We start from the raw sequence: 18,293 nt of genomic DNA, 5'->3' as shown, positions 1-18,293 counted from the left end.
AATTAGAAGGTTTTGTTATAGGTGATAAACCTTGTCCTACTACCTTCATTATCTCTGAAACTGATGATCCAAAACGAATTGTTAGTCAAGAACATTTAATGTGAAAAAAAAAAAATTTGATCAATTGTTGTTTAGCTAGTTAATATCCTCCATTTCAAAACAATGATTGGGCATGTTGCTAATTGTGAAACAGCATATGATATATGACACACATTAAAGATGCATTTCCTAACAGATTCTAAGGCTATGATTCTACACCTAAGAAATCAATTACAAACCACTAGGAAAGACAGCTCTAGCATAAATGATTATGTGCTAAGAATGAAGGAAATTGCTTATTCTTTGACCACCAGTGGTGTGGTTGTGACCGATGAAGAATTGCTTTTATACATTCTTGATGGACTTGGAGTTGAATATGATGCAATGGTAGCTACTTTAACCTCTAGGAGTAGTGAAGTATCACATACCTCAGTTTGGGATGGATTGTAACAGTTCACAGCAACATACACAGTCCACGGCTCCTGCACAAGTTTTCTTTGCAAACTCTCAACCTGGTTACTCTAACTACTTATCCAACTCAACCTTTCCAGACTTCTTCTCCAATTTTACATCATCAAAAATCCTTCAAGAACAATGCACTAGTGAATTCCTCTTCTTCTTATCCAAATCTGTCACAACAACATTATGGAAATTCAGGGGAAAATGTGTTGACTAAATAGTTTGGAACAACACAACCTATTAGCAACACCTCTAATAGTTTCATATCCAAATTGGTTCATCGACTTGGGTGCCACTCATCACATGACACTTGACCTTCAAAATATCTCACTCAAGAATCAATATATTGGAGCTGAATCACTACAAGTTGGGAATGGGCAGTGCCTTGACATCTCCTATACAAGTTTGACTATCTTACCTTCCTCTTGTGTAAACAAATCAATTCAACTTAAAAACTTACTTTGTGTCCCACACGTGAATATGAATCTACTGAGCATTTCTAAAATTACAAGAGATAACAATGTATTAGTTGAATTCTTTGCTAATGGTTGTGTTATTAAGGACAAGACTTCTCAGGTTGTACTTCTTAAAGGGTCCTTGGACACTGTCGCACACTCGACATCCCAAATGGAAATGGTGTTTTTCACAACGAAATCTCCTCTTTAGAGTCTCCTCAGTCACAACAATCACAAGCTCTCCAGCAAATTCATTTCATCATTGCATTCTGGATTCTCTTGCTTAAATAATTATTCTGGTTATCAAGCCTCTAGTAGTGTATCTGCTGTAGTGGAAATAAAAGCCAAGCTCCAATCTGACAGTGAAGGAGATTTATGGCATAGGAGATTGGGCCACCCACATTTATCTATTCTTAAGTCTCTTGTACATAAGCTAAATGTAAAAGACAATATTATCATAAAGTTAAGTTTTGTGAAGCTTATCAATACGGCAGCTTCATCAAAACTCTTTTCCTCCATCAAATTCCAAGCAAATAAACCATTCAAACTAGTGTATGCTGATGTTAGGGACCTACTCCCATAACTTCAGCCACTGGATTCAAGTATTACCTGCTTCTTTGTTGATGATCATACAAATACTCCTGGATTTACCCTCTCAAACTTAAATCAGAAGTAAACTCAGTCGTCAAATAGTTCACTCAATTGGTAGCTCAACAATATGACTATAAAATAAAAGTATTTCACTCTGATTGGGAGGAGATTCAGACCTCTAGCTCTTTTTCGTCCCAACATGCATCCATTTTAGGCACCCTTGTCCTCATACACATCACACAAATTGGTCGAATTGAGTGCAAACATCGACATGTGACTAAAGTGGGACTAACGTTACAAAGCACAGCATCAATGGCACTGCAGTATTGGCGGTTTACACCACATAGTTGTTTATCTGATTATCAGGCTACCTTCATTAGTTTTACAAAATCAAACTCCTTTCCAACTTCTCTTCCATAAAGTACCAGATTACAAGGCTATTTGAATCTGTGGTTGTCAATGCTTCCCCTTCTCAGACCATATTAGAAACAAGTTTTGGTTACCATTCTAAGCAATGTGTTCTTCTTGGCTATAGTTCCAATCACAAGGATATTGTTGCCTTAAAACTCATGGGAGAGTCTATACTGTGCAAAGTGTTAAGTTCAATAATAATTTTTCCTTTTGCTAAAGACTTCTCTTTGAACATGTTTTAGGTATGAAGCACCTTCCATTGCCTCCAACTCAACCTTGGAAGTAAATCAAGGTACATCCCTTAAATCTGCATCTACCTCCCCTTAACAGAACTAGGTTGTCCCATCTGGAACACCTCCATCACATATTCTTCTACCAGTCACCCTGCATTGCCTCATCTCAGTCCCTGGTTCCACCTTCGCTTACTTTGGAGTTGATCTTCGACCTTACACTTCTCAAGATTCCTCTCCACCATTACAGTCACTCCCACAACTGTCCGAATATACATCCTATGATTACCAGAAGGAAAGTAGCAACCTTGTTAATTCTCTCACCCCCTGACTCATATACAAACCTACTAGCACAACATCAGCCTTAAATCATTCTCTTTGGTGCAAGCTATGACTATTGAGTAGAAGCTTTATAGCATAACTAGTCCTAGTCCTTAGTTCCATATACAGATGATATGACTTTAGTTGGCAATATGGGTTTTTAAGGTGAAACTGAATGTTGATGGCAGTGTCCAACGCTACAAGGCAAGACTTGTTGCCAAGGGATTCCATCAAACTCCGGGGGTTGACTACTTCAAAACCTATTCCCATGTAATCAAGGCCTCCATAATTTGTGTCATTTATCTCTTGTGGTCATCACGTTGGGATGTTAAATAGGTTGATGTCATAACGTCTTCCTTAATGGTGATCTTACTGAGTCAGTCTACATGCCTCAACCTGAAGGTTCATTGATCCTTTTAAACCTCAACATATTTGTAAATTGTACAAGGCGTTGTATGGTTTGAAACTGCACCACGAGCCTGGTTTAACAAGCTTAGACTACTCTACTATAGAAAAATTTCAAGAACTCCACCTCTGATTCCAATCTCTTCTATAATCATCAAGGCAGCAATTTGTTTACATATTTGTCTACGTAGATGATAATTTGTTAACAAGGAATGACCCCTCATTGATTCGACAGGTGGCACAAATTTGGACAATACTTTTAGTCTCAAAATTCTCGACTCTATTAACTACTTTCTAGGCATTTCTGTGTTCATACTAGTCAAGGATTGCAACTTAATCAAAGAAAGTATGCTCAGAAATTCTACTCAACATGGCATGACAAATTGCAATCCCTATGCCACTTTGTAATCTTAGGTCCAAACTAAGTCTTGATGATGGTCCCCTTTTTGAACAACCTATTGTCTACAGAAGTTTTCATTGGGCCTTACAGTATCTCCACCATGACCAGGCCTAATCTCTCGTTTGTGGTGAACAATTGAGTCAATTTCTCAAGGCTCAAACTCTTAACCACTGGCAGGCATGCAACATGTCCTTCGTTATATTAAAGGGCTCTAAGTCATGGTTTACTTTCAGTAAAGGTTCCACATTACAGCATGAATGATATGTTTGATGTTGACTGGGCTAGTAGCACAATGACCAAAATCCACTAGTGGATATGTATCTTCCTTGGCTTCAATCTGATCAATGGTGTTCCAAGAACAACAGGTGGTAGCCTTTCCTCTACTGAGGCAGAGTACCGTGCCTTAGCCCAAGCTTCCAATGAAATAGCTTGACTTCGGAATTTATTCAAGAACTCCATATCTTTGTTCCCAACATTCTTGTCCTGTAGTGTGACAACACAAATGCAAGGGCTCTTACCTCTAACCCATCTTCCATGCTCCCACTAACACATTGAATTGATGTGCATTTTGTGAGGGAATGGTTCAATCCAAACGTCTGGTTGTATAGTATTTTTCCTCCACTTTTCAAATTGTCAATATTCTAACAAAGCCCACTCTCCGCTCTCGCTTTCGAACTCTTCACGACCAACTTCGTCTCTTTGCCTCCTCATCTCTAGAATTTGAGCTTGAGGGACGATTAGCCTAATCTGAGCAAGCTTCAAATTCCAGTTCAAAGTAGAAGTCAGTTGAAGCAGAAGAAGTGAAATAGAAAGAGGTTGACAGTAAATAAGTTGAGCTGAGCTAAGCTTGAGCTTAAGGGATGATGTTGACAGTAACTTGAATGATTTTTTTTATCTAGTCTTTGCTGAGTTTAGCTTGAGGGACAATGTTGAATAAAATGTTCAAGCTTCAACTCAAGCAAAGCCTACAAGAACGGCATCCCTATCGTCGTTTTTGTATTCATAATATGGCCCTAATACGAAGTCGTTTTTAGAGCAAAGAAAAACATTAGCTCTTTCACATTTCTTCATGATTCTACAGATGCAACTTTCTCTTGCAGTAGAGAAGTTGGCTCTTCTTATTGAGATCAATGGTGAAGAAGATATAGTTTTGTGTTTTTTATGTCAATATGAACGATGTAGATGCAATTTGACAAGGATCGATACAATTCTCTTGTATATAAATTGTAAAGCTGGTATTGCAGAACATTAAGAAAATGAAATATTAACTTTCTAGAATTTTCATTCCTTCTTCTCTGTTCTTTCTGTTTTTTGACATATTCACTTATCATCATTAATGTTGTACATGCGATGAAGGAACCTTCTAAAATAAAATTTAAGATTAATAATATTTTAAATTAGGATTCATATTTTAATTATTACAGCTCAAGTTTTATATATAAATTCATATTTTATAACGAATGAATCATTTACGTGTGTGTGAAGTATATTTATACTTCATAATTTTTACATTTTAGAGAGAATACATGTGAATATTTCCCTACCGAAATCAATAATAGATATTTAATGTTATTAAGAAGAAGAGAATTGCCTTAAACGTGGAGAGCTTAAAATCTTAAGTTAGTAATAAGATGAACTCTACATTTCCTCGCAAAATGATGGTGATAACACGACACTTTTTTCTTTTAGATTACGAAATCCCATGAATTATGTAGAAATATAACATCTAAATTTGAATATATCTATACTATTCGAAGATGGAAGGTAAGCCAACTAAACAAATTACTTGATTTACATACATATCATGTTTTTGACGTGGTTCATACAAAAACAGCACCTTCTCATTTGTTCCTAGCTTTAATCAGCAATTGCAAAATAATACTCTATACTTCCACTTATTTTGAAAGAGCTGTCTTAGCTCTAAACGTATTCCAAAATGTGGCGCTTGTTGATCTAATTTTTTTATGAACTTTTCATCATATTATTATTAACGCCTAAGCTTATTAGATATTAAAGAATTCGAACCAAATCAACTCTGCATTTATCAGTTTCATAGAAGTCATCGAAATGACAAAAGAAACATCAAATTAATGTTCTTTTCAATTAGGTAAAAGATTAATATATAGATTAATCGATATACGTATAAACTAAGTAAAAAAAACAAAGATGTTTATTTAACATTTTCGCGGTAGACTTAAAATGGGCAGTATTTGCAAATAAAATGAGTTTTATTTAGCATTTTCATAATTATAACTACACCATACATTAAATTATAGAAAATGATAGAGCCACCGAAGGTTGGCCCCGAATCTATGCACCGAATGACGTGACAAAATCTTAACCGTTTGATTAATATTAACTAATATGAACACACAGTCAGGATTTTACCACGTCATTCGGTACACAGTGCGCAACCTTCGGTAACTATAGCATTACTCTTAATTTAGGTTTTGTTGATTATAATTTAAAAACAAACATGAGTTTTTGAAACAGTGAATTATAAATTTTTAGTAAAAGATACAAAAAAAATTTCTAGTTGATGTGCAATAACGTTGTATTTTACAAATATATTGACTTTTTATTTAATAACATGGCTTTTAGCATTAGCCATCTCATGTTTAAAAAAAAAAAAAAAAAGATTTCTGGTTTTACAGCGCAAGCTAACAATTAAGTTATTATCAAGCTAAGTATTAAGAACTATCGATCTTAGCTTTTAATTAAGATTAAATAGAAGAAACGGTCGCATGAAAGTGAGACCATTCCCAACATGGTTAGGATACACAACAAAAAGTAGATCATTGAAATACATGACTATTAAATTAAGAAGAAAATAATTCCCAAAAAAATTTAAGAGACTGAAATAAATAGTCAAGCAAATTCCTTAATGATTTTGTTTCCGCATGGTTCATCAATTGTGGGGAGTCAGATGGATTGGGGATTGGCCTATGAGGCTTCAAAATTCTAATTAATGCACATTAAATTGAGTTATCCTTCAACATGCAAAATCTCAACTGACCCTATGCAATCAATATGAAAAACAAGAAACATATATTATGTACATATTTTCATTTTTCATGGAATTATTAATACTAAAAGCTCCCAAAAAAAAAAAAGAGCCATTTAAATATTTTAATATCATGTTCTTTAGGAATAATCTTAAACTCTTGTTCAAAGATCCTTTGCATTAATCTTCTAGAGTTTCAAGTAACAATAAAGTGTTTGTGTTAAAAGAGAAAAATATGATTGTTTTATAATTAATTATGTGAGATCCCAAATTGTACAATGTTTATATTAATTATGTAGATCCCAAATTGTACAAATTACATGCGATCCTTTACTTTTACAGGCACAATTTGCCCTAGAAGGAAATTGTAGAATTTGAGGTGGGCCTAACTCCTCACCCAATAAGACCTTATTGAATGAGATGATTACCTTCTTTATAACCCAGTAGGCTTGAGCGTGCTTAATCGGTATGAGACTCCACACTCCCCCTCACGATCAAGCCCATATGTTGGTGTCATGTCTATTAGTGGAGGTAGTTGTTGGCTCTAACTCCTCATCTGCTAGTCAAGCATTCAGCTCTACTGAATAAAGCTCTGATACCATGATAGAATTTAAGGTGGGTCTGACTCCTCACCCAATAAGGCCTTGTTGAATGGGAGGATTACCCCCTCTTATAAACCAGTAGACTTGAGCATGCCTAGTCGTGGGGGACTCCAACACTCCCCCTCACGGTCAAGCTCATATTTTGAGTATCGTCTGTTGATGGAGGTAGTTGTTGTGCTCTAACTCCTTACCCACTGGTCAAGCACTCAGCTCAACTGAACCTGGACTCTGATACCATGATAGAATTTGAGTAAGTCTAACTCCTCACCTAATAAGGCCTTATTGGTGAAGTCAGGCCCATAGAGAGTTCTCATTCATCCTGATCTTTTATTTTGATAAGGTGGGATATGTGTTATATAATATCTCTTTGAGACGGCTTGAGCTTGATAGCTAATACACTTTGTCTTTTAGGTAGTGTTGACATCATGTGTATATTTTTTAGGCATAACAGAATCAGTCAAGCCAAAAAAAAGGCACAATAGGAGCCCATTTGATGCAAACAAAAATGTTCTTCTACTTCATTTCACATAGGCATCTTGGCCTTAATATACAATGAAGACAACCGTGAAATTCACAATAATGGGTTTGATTGCTATGCAAATTCAATTTTGTTATTGAAGCAATGCATTTTTTTAACATGCAGATTCAGATAGAAGAATATCAATGGTCACACAAGGCAAAAAAGAAAAAAAATCAAAAACTTTTATTATTTATCGTCGAATTAATTTACAAACTATATTTATCTTTTGTGTGTGGAATTTACATAAAAGACTAATTATAATTGATCTAACAATATATCATTCCATTTTACTGCTTAATTAGATGAGAAGTAAAAGTTAAAATAATAACAAGGGATTCAATTTTATTATGTCTAACATTTCACAGTCCAGCTTACACACAAATTTATAACTAACGTAAGGCAGGCTATTCTGATGCCAACTCTGGCATTGGAATATGAACCTTTTTCCTATGCCCCACGACGTCAAAACATATATTTGGGACACAACAGCCTTGTAATAGTCATTTTCTAGGTAGAATTATTATAGTTCCATGCCCCTCGCCATTTTAGAACTCTAAAGCTGCACCACAACCACTTCTGAATATGAAAAAAGAAGCAATACATTTTATTCTCTTATGTTAAAAATTAAAGACGAAGAAAGTTATCTTAACTTTCATTATTTCTTGTAACCATCTTCATTACTTAATGGAATGGGATCAACAATAATGACATTATGCGATCTTTACTCGTGTCTTGAATACCATGCCCATCTCCATATTGGTATACACATTGAGCCCACCCTGCCTAGGTTCATCGCAGTTGTACACAAAAGTTTCTGAAAAATGAGGGTTTTCAAGCCAATCTTTGTTCATCTTCATCCATGCTACAGCAATCATTTCCTGTGTGTTCACGAGCCTCTTCTTCAGACGCTCCTGTTTCATGCATGTACAGTGGATAGATTTGGGAACATCCCCTCTTGCTATCTCGTGCTAAATTTGAAAAAAAAAAAAAAAAAACCATAGAAGCAAATATTTTACCAAATAGTCAAGAAGCAGTGAAAATATTTTATCATCAATTAGAGTTTATGAACTCCTCTTTAGATCTAGGTTTTACCTAGAGGACAAAATTTATGATTGACAGTTACAAAAAAGATATATGATAAACAAATAAATCTTAATAATAAATAGATTAATTAATATTGAGCTCATGTCAAAAAAGGATCCTATTTTAGAAAGAAAAGTATATATATATATATATATATATATATATATATATATATATTATATATATATATATATATATAATATATATATTATTAGAGAGAGAGAGAGAGAGAGAGAGAGAGAGAGAGAGCTTACAGATGACGTGCCCATGTCATCTGCAAGTCGTAAAATGATTGCTGACCATGAATTATATCGCTATATTCTTCAAAGTATTTCATGGGCTCTTTGGTAATGGATTTGTGCTTAAAAAGTATGCATTAATTAGTATCAAAGGTCTGCTATAGAAATCCATGCATTGTCCATGTATTCTTTGAGGGTTGGGGTGTAACCATCCTTATACCACTTTGCCTCCAATAAATAGGCTTTGCATAAATCTGTCCACTGAAACAATTTATAATGATATCAATCATAATGAATCACACATAAATCTACAACATTAAAAAATCATGTTCATAATATATTTTATATAAATAGACTAAATTAATTACCGATTTCTTTAGATAAGGAATGATGTCAACTGCATGTTCTTTGACAGCATCAAAACCCAATTCGTTGACGAAATTGTAGAGAGCAAGAAAAAATATCTTCATATAGTGTGGAAGTTGGTCAATTTTATTGACATCCCATCTAAATAACAACACAAATTATATATAAAAATTCCATATTGGGAATAGCTATGTACGGAATTAAATAAATATGTGTATCGATCAAAACTTGCATGGCCTGCCACAAACCTTTCAACGGCTTCGGTTAAGAGTTCAAGTTCATCCACAGTGCCATAAACATCATATACATCATCCATAGTCGTAATCAAAGCATTGACCACTCCAGACATACTCCTACAATATCCATACTGAGGTTTGGAAGTCATCCCCGTAGCCCAAAAGAAACTCACCATCCAGCTATCCCGTGCAAAACTACTAAGTTGATCTCCAAGACCCATCTTCTTCCACTTCCTTTATATGAATAAGAACATCATCATGTGAATAAGATATTTAAGAAGTTCCAATGATTTTTAGTTTATTAATTGCTTTTTATATTTATGTTGTAGTTTCATGTTTAGATATTAAATCAACAACTGTACCTGCTCTTAATTAGGTATAGCTAGAGTCTTACCTTGATGCAGACTTCATATCCTCTTGGTGCGTTGCTTGCACCATGTTAAAATCGAGTTTAGCAAGCTCAAGCACAATACTGTTCATGTCAGGTCTTGTCTCATATACATCTACGAACCACCTTGCCTCCAATCTTGGCATCCTCCAATACCGTGGAAGCTCTAACTCATGGCTCACTACAGTGGAAAGATATTGATCTTTGTCTTCTTTCACATATTCCTTGAGGTAGGAGGTTGAGAAATTTCTAAAATCATCAAAGATAGAATTCTCTCCTTCTTTCAAAAGAAATGCAGCTTCATACATAGATAAAATTCCTCTGCAATCATCTTTGAGGCATGGCCTGAAGTTTCCTTTCTCATCCCTGAAATTTTCAAAAATTTCTGGAAAAAGGATGCAAGAATGAAAGGGAAATTAATTACTTTTTCCATCACATTGCACTATAAAAGAATCTCACGAATCCAATAAATTGAATCTAAGCTTGACTTAGGGATTAGTTTTGACATAAACTTGAATGATTTTTTTTATCTAGTCTTTGCTGAGTTTAGCTTGAGGGACAATGTTGAATAAAATGTTCAAGCTTCAACTCAAGCAAAGCCTACAAGAACGGCAGTCCCTATCGTCGTTTTTGTATTCATAATATGGCCCTAATACAGTCGTTTTTAGAGCAGAAAAAACATTAGCTCTTTCACAGTTCTTCATGATTCTACAGATGCAACTTTCTCTTGCAGTAGAGAATTGGCTCTTCTTATTGAGATCAAATGGTGAAGAAGATATGTTTTGTGTTTGTTTATGTCAATATGAAGATGTAGATGCATTTGACAAGGATCGATACAATTCTCTTGTATAAAATTGTAAAGCTGGTATTGCAGAACATTAAGAAAAATGAAATATTAACTTTCTAGAATTTTCATTCCTTCTTCTCTGTTCTTTCTGTTTTTGACATATTCCACTTATCTCATTAATGTTGTACATGCGATGAAGGCCCTTCTAAAATAAAATTTAAGATTAATAATAATTTAAATTAGGATTCATATTTTAATTATTACAGCTCAAGTTTTATATATAAATTCATATTTTATAACGAATGAAATCATTTACGTGTGTGTGAAGTATATTTATACTTCAATTTTTACATTTTAGAGAGAATACATGTGAATATTTCCCTACCGAAATCAATAATAGATATTTAATGTTATTAAGAAAGAAGAGAATTGCCTTAACGTGGAGAGCTTAAAAGTCTTAAGTTAGTAATAAGATGAACTCTACATTTCCTCGCAAAATGATGGTGATAACACGACACTTTTTTCTTTTTAGATTACGAAATCCCATGAATTATGTAGAAAATACATCTAAATTTGAATATCTATACTATTCGAAGATGGAAGGTAAGCCAACTAAACAAATTACTTGATTTACATACATATCTTTTTTGACGTGTTCATACAAAAACAGCACCTTCTCATTTGTTCCTAGCTTTAATCAGCAATTGCAATAATAATATCTACTACTTCCACTTATTTTGAAAGAGCTGTCTTAGCTCTAAACGTAGATTCCAAAATGTGGCGCTTGTTGATCTAATTTTTTTATGAACTTTTCATCTATTATTATCTGTACGCCTAAGCTTATTAGATATTAAAGAATTCGAACCAAATCAACTCTGCATTTATCATTTTCATAGAAGTCATCGAAATGACAAAAAGAAACATCAAATTAATGTTCTTTTCAATTAGGTAAAAGATTAATATATAGATTAATCGATATACGTATAAACTAAGTAAAAAAAAAAATTTTATTTAACATTTTCGCGGTAGACTTAAAATGGGCAGTATTTGCAAAATAATGATAGTTTTATTTAGCATTTTCATAATTATAACTACACCATACATTAAATTATAGAAAATGATAGAGCCACCGAAGAGTCAGCGCACCGAATGACGTGACAAAATCTTAACCGTTGATTAATATTAACTAATAATGAACACGTCAGTTTTACACTCATCTCTGCACAGTGCGCAACCTTCGGTAACTTAAGCATTACTCTTAAATTAAGTTTTGTTGATTATAAAATTTAAAAACAAACATGATTTTTGAAACAGTGAATTATAAATTTTTAGTAAAAGATACAAAAAAAAATTTCTAGTTGATGTGCAATAACGTTAGATTATATTACAAAATATATACTATTAAAATGTAAGTATTTAGAAAACATGTCTGTTTAATATAAAAAAAAAAACAAAAAAAGAAAAAAAAAAAGTAATAACAAGTATAAGTAATAATATCTTCTGCTTTTATTAAAGATTAAATGAAGACGGTCGCATGAAAGTGATGACCATTCCCAACATGTGGATACACAACAAAAAGTAGATCATTGAAAACATGACTATTATTAAGAAGAATAATCCAAAAAAATTTAAGAGACTGAAATTAATAGTCAAGCAAATTCTTATGATTTTGTTTCCGCATGGTTCATCAATTGTGGGGAGTCAGATGGATTGGGATTGGCCTATGAGCTTCAAAATTCTAATTAATGCACATTAAAATTAGAGTTATCCTTCAACATGCAAAATCTCAACTGACCCTATGCAATCAATATGAAAAAACAAAACATTATATTATGTACAATATTTTCATTTTTCATGGAATTATTATACTAAAAAGCTCCCAAAAAAAAAAAAAGAGCCATTTAAATAGTTTAATATCATGTTCTTTAGGAATAATCTTAAACTCTTGTTCAAAGATCCTTGATTAATCTTCTAGAGTTTCAAGTAACAAAATAAAGTGTTTGGTTAAAGAGAAAAAATATGATTGTTTTATAATTAATTATGTGAGATCCCAAATTGATACAAATTACATGCGATCCTTTACTTTTACAGGCACATTTTGCCCTAGAAGGAAATTAGAATTTGAGGTGGGCCTAACTCCTCACCCAATAAGACCTTATTGAATGAGATGATTACCTTCTCTTATAACCCAGTAGGCTTGAGCGTGCTTAATCGTTATGAGACTCCACACTCCCCCCTCACGATCAAGCCCATATGTTGGGTCATGTCTATTAGTGGAGTAGTTGTTGGCTCTAACTCCTCATCTGCTAGTCAAGCATTCAGCTCTACTGAATAAGCTCTGATACCATGATAGAATTAAGGTGGTGTCTGACTCCTCACCCAATAAGGCCTTGTTGAATGGGAGGATTACCCCCTCTTATAAACCAGTAGACTTGAGCATGCCTAGTCGGTGTGGGACTCCCACACTCCCCCTACGGTCAAGCCATATGTGGAGTCATGTCTGTTGATGGAGTAGTTGTTGGCTCTAACTCCTTACCCACTGGTCAAGCACTCAGCTCAACTGAACCTGGACTCTGATACCATGATAGAATTTGGTAAGTCTAACTCCTCACTAATAAGCCTTATTGGGTGAAGTCAGGCCCATAGAGAGTCTCATTCATCCTGATCTTTTATTTGATAAGGTGGGATATTTGTATATATCTCTTTGAGACGGCTTGAGCTTGATAGCTAATACACTTTGTCTTTTAGGTAGTGTTGACATCATGTATATTTTTTAGGCATAACAGAATCAGTCAGCCAAAAAAAAGGCCAAATAGGACCCATTTGATGCAAACAAAAAATGTTCTTCTACTTCATTTCACATGGCATCTTGGCCTTAATATACAATGAAGACAACCGTGAAATTCACAAATAATGGGTTTGATTGCTATGCAAATTCAATTTTGTTATTGAAGCAATGCATTTTTTTAACATGCAGATTCAGATAGAAGAATATCAATGGTCACACAAGGCAAAAAAGAAAAAAAAAAAAAACTTTTATTATTATCGTCGAATTAATTTACAAACATATTTATCTTTGTGTGTGGAATTTACAAAAAGCTAATTATAATTGATCTACGTAAAATATATCAATTCCATTTTACTGCTTAATTAGTGGAGTAAAAGTGAAATAATACACAAGGGATTCAATTTTATTATGTCTAACTATTGGGTGGGGTCACATTGGCCAGGTGGGGATTCTTCGCGGGGGTGGGTAGGCGAGGGGTAGGAGGGGTGGTCGTAGTAGCTAACGAGGTAGTTGCAGGGGGTGAGGTCTCTTGTTGTCACCTGGTCACTTGTGTCTCATTCACTTGCTCGTTGGTGGTTTTCTCTCTTCTCGATAGGTCGAACTAACCATATCTTAACTATTGCATATCTGATTGCGCGTGTCTTTCTCAAAGCGCTCTCTCCCTGCTGAGCCCGGCTTCCTGTGGTGCCTTGGTCTCATAGAGAGGTCGGTGTGTGTCGGAATTATCACTTGCCGGGGTGGGGTGATGTCTGGAGAGACTCTCAAAGGATACTGACCCCTGGCGGCGGTGGGGGCTCATATGGAGGAACTCAAGGCTGTACACCACAACCCGTCTGATATGAAAAAGGAAGCACTTGATTGAATGTAGGTTAAAATGAAGAGAAGTCTAACTGGTGGTGGATCGGGACACACTATATGACTTAAGACATGGGACAAAGATACCTGGCGTCTTACTCCGGTTCGCGGTGGGAAGTCCAGGCCCCTCTCCATTGGGGGGAGAGCCGATGACCGACCCCCCTAAGGGCATATGCGTCGGGATTTAACAAAGTGTGGTCTGCTGCGTGAAGAGTGGGCAACAAGCGGGGTCTCTGTCGTGCCAAGTCTGGGAGCAGGGCACATTGCCGATGTGTTCACGAGCTCTTGCTTTTCGGACGCGCCTTTGCAGGCGTGACGGGGAGTATAGTGGGAACAACACCCCCGGGGGATCGGTCGTCGAAGTGGGAAAAAAACAAAAAAAAAAAAAAAACCATAACAAATTGGACAGGCAGAAGCGTGAATATGGTAGCATCAAGTAGGTTTAGAACTCCTCATGTTAGGCGACGTTTTTGTGACCTGAAGGACAAATGTCGGATTGTAGGCGGAACAAAAAGATCTATAGAAAACCAATAATCGAATAAGAGAGGAGTAAATAGAGGTAGCGTCAGGCAAAAAAGACCTATTGGTGGTAGGAAAGAAAGGAGGATGAGATAGATATAAGAGTAGATAGATCCTAATAAAGAGAGCGAGAGAGGGAAGAAAAGAAGGAGAGAAAGAGAAGAGAGCGTACAATGACGTCCCCATGTCTCTGCAGTCGGAAAATGAGCGCTGACCATGAATGAATCGCATATCTTTCAATATTGTCATGGCCCGTGGTAATGGATGGGTGCTTACCAACAAAAGAGGCAGGTTAGATCAATCTCGATAAAAGCCTGCAGGTCCTGTATTCTTTGAGGGTTAGACCTCTAGCTCTTTTCGTTGCCCAACAATGCATCCATTTTAGGCACCCTTGTCCTCATACACATCAACAAAATGGTCGAATTGAGTGCAAACATCGACATGTGACTAAAGTGGGACTAATGTTACTAGCACAAGCATCAATGGCACTGCAGTATTGGTGGTTTACATTCCACATAGTTGTTTATCTGATTATCAGGCTACCTTCATTAGTTTTACAAAATCAAACTCCTTTCCAACTTCTCTTCCATAAAGTACCAGATTACAAGGCTATTTGAATCTGTGGTTGTCAATGCTTCCCCTTCATCAGACCATATTAGAAACACAAGTTTGGTTACCATTCTAAGCAATGTGTTCTTCTTGGCTATAGTTCCAATCACAAGGGATATTTGTGCCTTAAAACTCATGGGAGAGTCTATACTGTGCAAAGTGTTAAGTTCAATAAACTAATTTTTCCTTTTGCTAAAGACTTCTCTATTGAACATGTTTTAGGTACTGAAGCACCTTCCATATTGCCTCCAACTCAACCTTGGAAGGTCAAATCAAGGTACATCCCTTAAATCTGCATCTACCTCCACTTAACAGAACTAGGTTGTCCCATCTGGAACACCTCCATCACATATTTCTTCTACCAGTCACCCTGACATTGCCTCATCTCAGTCACTGGTTCCACCTTCGCTTACTTTGGAAGTTGATCTTCGACCTTACACTTCTCAAGATTCCTCTCCACCATTACAGTCCACTACCACAACTGTCCAGAATATACATCCTATGATTACCAGAAGGAAAGTAGCAACTCTTGTTAATTCTCTCACCCCCTGACTCATATACAGAACCTACTAGCACAACATCAGCTTTAAATCATTCTCTTTGGGTGCAAGCTATGACTATTGAGTATGAAGCTTTATAGCATAACTAGTCGTAGTCCTTAGTTCCATATACAGATGATATGACTTTAGTTGGCAATAAGTGGGTTTTTAAGGTGAAACTGAATGTTGATGGCAGTGTCCAACGCTACAAGGCAAGACTTGTTGCCAAGGGATTCCATCAAACTCCGGGGGTTGACTACTTCAAAACCTATTCCCATGTAATCAAGGCCTCCATAATTTGTGTCATTCTATCTCTTGTGGTCAGTCACGGTTGGGATGTTAAATAGGTTGATGTCAATAACGTCTTCCTTAATGGTGATCTTACTGAGTCAGTCTACATGCCTCAACCTGAAGGGTTCATTGATCCTTTTAAACCTCAACATATTTGTAAATTGTACAAGGCGTTGTATGGTTTGAAACATGCACCACGAGCCTGGTTTAACAAGCTTAAGACTACTCTACTATAGAAAAATTTCAAGAACTCCACCTCTGATTCCAATCTCTTCTATAATCATCAAGGCAGCAAATTTGTTTACATATTTGTCTACGTAGATGATAATTTGTTAACAAGGAATGACCCCTCATTGATTCGACAGGTGGCGACAAATTTGGACAATACTTTTAGTCTCAAAATTCTCGACTCTATTAACTACTTTCTAGGCATTTCTGTGGTTCATACTAGTCAAGGATTGCAACTTAATCAAAGAAAGTATGCTCAGGAAATTCTACTCAAACATGGCATGACAAATTGCAATCCCTATGCCACTTTGATAATTCTTAGGTCCAAACTAAGTCTTGATGATGGTCCCCTTTTTGAACAACCTATTGTCTACAGAAGTTTCATTGGGGCCTTACAGTATCTCACCATGACCAGGCCTAATCTCTCGTTTGTGGTGAACAAATTGAGTCAATTTCTCAAGGCTCAAACTCTTAACCACTGGCAGGCATGCAAACATGTCCTTCGTTATATTAAAGGGACTCTAAGTCATGGTTTAACTTTCAGTAAAGGTTCCACATTACAGCATGAATGATATGTTGATGTTGACTGGGCTAGTAGCACATATGACCAAAAATCCACTAGTGGATATTGTATCTTCCTTGGCTTCAATCTGATCCAATGGTGTTCCAAGAAACAACAGGTGGTAGCCTTATCCTCTACTGAGGCAGAGTACCGTGCCTTAGCCCAAGCTTCCAATGAAATAGCTTGACTTCGGAATTTATTCAAGAACTCCATATCTTTGTTCCCAACATTCTTGTCCTGTAGTGTGACAACACAAATGCAAGGGCTCTTACCTCTAATCCCATCTTCCATGCTCCCACTAAACACATTGAAATTGATGTGCATTTTGTGAGGGAAATGGTTCAATCCAAACGTCTGGTTGTATAGTATTTTTCCTCCACTTTTCAAATTGTCAATATTCTAACAAAGCCACTCTCCAGCTCTCGCTTTCGAACTCTTCACGACCAACTTCGTCTCTTTGCCTCCTCATCTCTAGAATTTGAGCTTGAGGGACGATTAGCCTAATCTGAGCAAGCTTCAAATTCCAGTTCAAAGTAGAAGTCAGTTGAAGCAGAAGAAAGTGAAATAGAAAGAGGTTGACAGTAAATAAGTTGAGCTGAGCTAAGCTTGAGCTTAAGGGATGATGTTGACAGTAACTTGAATGATTTTTTTTATCTAGTCTTTGCTGAGTTTAGCTTGAGGGACAATGTTGAATAAAATGTTCAAGCTTCAACTCAAGCAAAGCCTACAAGAACGGCAGTCCCTATCGTCGTTTTTGTATTCATAATATGGCCCTAATACGAAGTCGTTTTTAGAGCAGAAGAAAAACATTAGCTCTTTCACATGTTCTTCATGATTCTACAGATGCAACTTTCTCTTGCAGTAGAGAAGTTGGCTCTTCTTATTGAGATCAAATGGTGAAGAAGATATAGTTTTGTGTTTGTTTATGTCAATATGAACGATGTAGATGCAATTTGACAAGGATCGATACAATTCTCTTGTATATAAATTGTAAAGCTGGTATTGCAGAACATTAAGAAAAATGAAATATTAACTTTCTAGAATTTTCATTCCTTCTTCTCTGTTCTTTCTGTTTTTGACATATTCACTTATCATCATTAATGTTGTACATGCGATGAAGGAACCTTCTAAAATAAAATTTAAGATTAATAATAATTTAAATTAGGATTCATATATTTAATTATTACAGCTCAAGTTTTATATATAAATTCATATTTTATAACGAATGAAATCATTTACGTGTGTGTGAAGTATATTTATACTTCATAATTTTTACATTTTAGAGAGAATACATGTGAATATTTCCCTACCGAAATCAAATAATAGATATTTAATGTTATTAAGAAAGAAGAGAATTGCCTTAAAC

The 18,293-nt window shown here is 35.5% G+C and overlaps 1 pseudogene; it reads right to left on the bottom strand.

The window, feature by feature from the left end:
• Positions 1-7,792: 7,792 nt before the first annotated feature.
• On the bottom strand, positions 7,793-10,165 carry LOC116129390 (annotated as a pseudogene).
• Between the last annotated feature and the right edge of the window lie 8,128 nt (positions 10,166-18,293).

This window comes from Pistacia vera, unplaced genomic scaffold (assembly GCF_008641045.1).
Source record: "Pistacia vera cultivar Batoury unplaced genomic scaffold, PisVer_v2 Contig211, whole genome shotgun sequence".
NCBI classification, from domain to species: Eukaryota; Viridiplantae; Streptophyta; class Magnoliopsida; order Sapindales; family Anacardiaceae; genus Pistacia; species Pistacia vera.
The sequence above is the reverse complement of the archived record's forward strand: the minus strand, read 5'-3'. Positions and strand labels throughout refer to the sequence as shown.